At 41.3% G+C, this 2721-nt stretch overlaps 1 non-coding gene across 1 annotated transcript; it reads left to right on the forward strand.

The window, feature by feature from the left end:
• Window positions 1–690: 690 nt before the first annotated feature.
• LOC133828377 (small nucleolar RNA R71) lies at window positions 691–797 on the forward strand. Its single transcript, XR_009891001.1, has one exon. It is a non-coding gene; the product is annotated as a small nucleolar RNA R71 (small nucleolar RNA).
• The last annotated feature ends 1924 nt before the right edge of the window (window positions 798–2721 follow it).

The raw sequence follows: 2721 nt of genomic DNA on the forward strand, positions 1-2721 counted from the left end.
AAATTCTTGAGGGACGCTTGGGTACTCTGGCGAATAACTTGGGTTTGCTACTGGGATTGTATATTACTTTGCTACATCTGAGTATTAGAAGCCACCAAATTTCTTAACATGTTTGAAAGAGATGGTTCCTGATCTTGTGGCACTCCTGTAGAAGCTTGTTGAGAATGAGGTGCATAAGATTGTTGAGGCCTCTGCTGAAAATTAAACCCTAGTGGTCTGGTAAGAGCAACTGGTTATTGGTTCCCATAACCAAAACTAGGATGGTCCTTCCCCCCCTCATTATAAGTTATGGCATAAAGGTCATACCTCTGCCTAGGCTGCCCTAGGAATCCTCCAATACATTCACCTTCTCATTGATATCTTCTTGAAGAGTGCAACAAGCATCAGTAGGATGCCCTACCACTTGACATATACTACAAGGTCTAACTTGTTGACCATTGCCATATGTTACACCATATTAGTCAACTGAGCAAGCTGCTGCTCTACATTAGAATTCACCTCATTAACCCTCTTACTGGTACTTCTTGATGAACACCAAACTGTTAGGAATTAGCAGCCACATTAGAAATTAAGTTCATGGCTGCAGCAGGGTTCTTATCCACCAGAGCTCCCCCACTTGATACATCAATCATACTCCTATCTAATGGAAAAATTTCTACATATAAATATTAAATTAGGAGTTTCTCACTTATTTGACGGTGAGAGCAGCTAGCACATAATCTCTTGAAACACTCTCGATACTCATACAAAGACTCTACAGTCTGTTGGCGAATGCCATAGATTTCCTTCCTAATACTTCCAACCTTTGATGCTGGAAAGTAGCACTCCAAAAAAAATTCTTCATCTCATTCCAGGTGTTCATAGTTCCAGGAGGAAGATAATAGAGTCATTCCTTAGCACGATCATTCAGAGAGAACGAAAAAGCTCTTAACTTAATATGCTTTTCAGTCACTAAAACTGGTTTCATTATAGAACAGGCTATATTAAACTTTATCAGATGCTTGTTCAGGTCCTCTTCTGGTAGCCCATGGAAAGATGGTAGCAAATGTATGATGTAAAGCCCTGGATAACCAAGACCATTACACTGTGTAGTTAAAATAGTGCAGGACTTTCTAATCAAGTCATTTGATTAAAAATGTGATCCTAAGGTCAACAATCAGATTAGGGTCAAAAGATTTTGATCGTAAATGGTTAATTTTTCATTAAAATAGATGTTTGGTACATGGGATCCCAAAAATAGGGTTAAAAAGACAAAATTTACAAATTCTCAAAAGTTATATACAATTAGTGGCCACTCAAATGGCAAAATGGAAGTTTTAGGCTTCTGTCCCTGTACTTTCTTCGGCAGTGGTGGACGAGCAGCAGACAATGTACTCCTCGCCCCTAGAGCTCTCCAACTCATGGTTGATCCAGCTTACCCTTTCCTTTACATGCACCACGTAACACCCGTGAGCCAAGGCCCAGCAAGAAAACCAAAACAACAATCACATGTAACAATAAGAATATTCAACAAAGCTTATCTCATATAACCATAAAACAAAGCACATATTTTCAATTAAACAATTGCAATCACATAATCTGAAGTAATAAGGTTTGGCACCTTTAGGCCAAGCCCCGTATTGATCTAGCTAGCCCCGACTCACTTAGGCCAGGCTGCGCATAGTATGCTTACCATTTACCCAGGCTCCCTTAGGCCGGTCATTCTTATATGACAAATCAATCTTACAAACACATATCACAAGCAACCAATAATTGGAAAATCTCAGTCTCGTTCATCACCACACTTGGTGAAGTTTTCTTACCTTGAATTCTTAGCGGAGATAATAGAGCGGTCTCGAGCACGATCCTTAGTCCTGAGCCTTGGTGAAAAACCTAGTCACAGTGGCCAATAGGTATTTATCTACTTCTAATCCAAATAAATACGTAAGAGATAAAAACTAGCCTCCAGGACCTCAATTTCTACTAAATCGGGTAGTAGAAATTGTCCCGAGCGCTTAAGTTTGAACCCCCAAGCCTCATCAACCTTAAAAAACAATCTAGGGAAAAACCTCTAGGCGGTCCGCGACCTGGTCCTTAGGGTCGCGACTTGCCCCTAAGTCAGAGACCAAGAACCCAAGCCATAGGGGAGGTGGGCTGTGACTTGCCCCCTAGGGTCGCGGCGCACCCCCCAACCCGAGAGCACACCCAGACTCTTTTGGGCACACACGCCGCAGCGCCAATGAGCTGGGTCGCGGTGCACCCCCTTTAAACCCAGAAATCTGGGTTTTCTCAAACCCTTTCCAACCAATTTTTCCAAGAATTCAACTCAGAAAAACCTCCCAACCAAAGCAAGTTTTAGCTACGAATCTAAGACTTTTCATCATCCAATTAAACACAAAATCACAACAATACATACTGAAGTTTCTACCCCAAATCATCAGCTATTTATTACCCAATACCCAGTCTAATTCCACACCAATACCAGAATTTCATGACATGACCAACGATAAGGAACTTACCTACATTATGATTGAATTTCCTCAAGCTACAACCTTCAATCTTTGAGCTTAAATCCCAGCTAAACCCTCAGGTTTCCAAAGCTTCAATTCCTTCCAGGAGTCCAGCTTTAAGGGTAAACTTTTCAGTCCTTTAATTCCTTCAGCTGCTTAAACTCAATCACCGAGAGAGAGAAAGAGGGGTGAAATCGTGAAAGAGATTAGAGAGAGTGCTTTCCTTCAGTTT

Source organism: Humulus lupulus, chromosome 3, assembly GCF_963169125.1.
Source record: "Humulus lupulus chromosome 3, drHumLupu1.1, whole genome shotgun sequence".
NCBI lineage: Eukaryota > Viridiplantae > Streptophyta > Magnoliopsida > Rosales > Cannabaceae > Humulus > Humulus lupulus.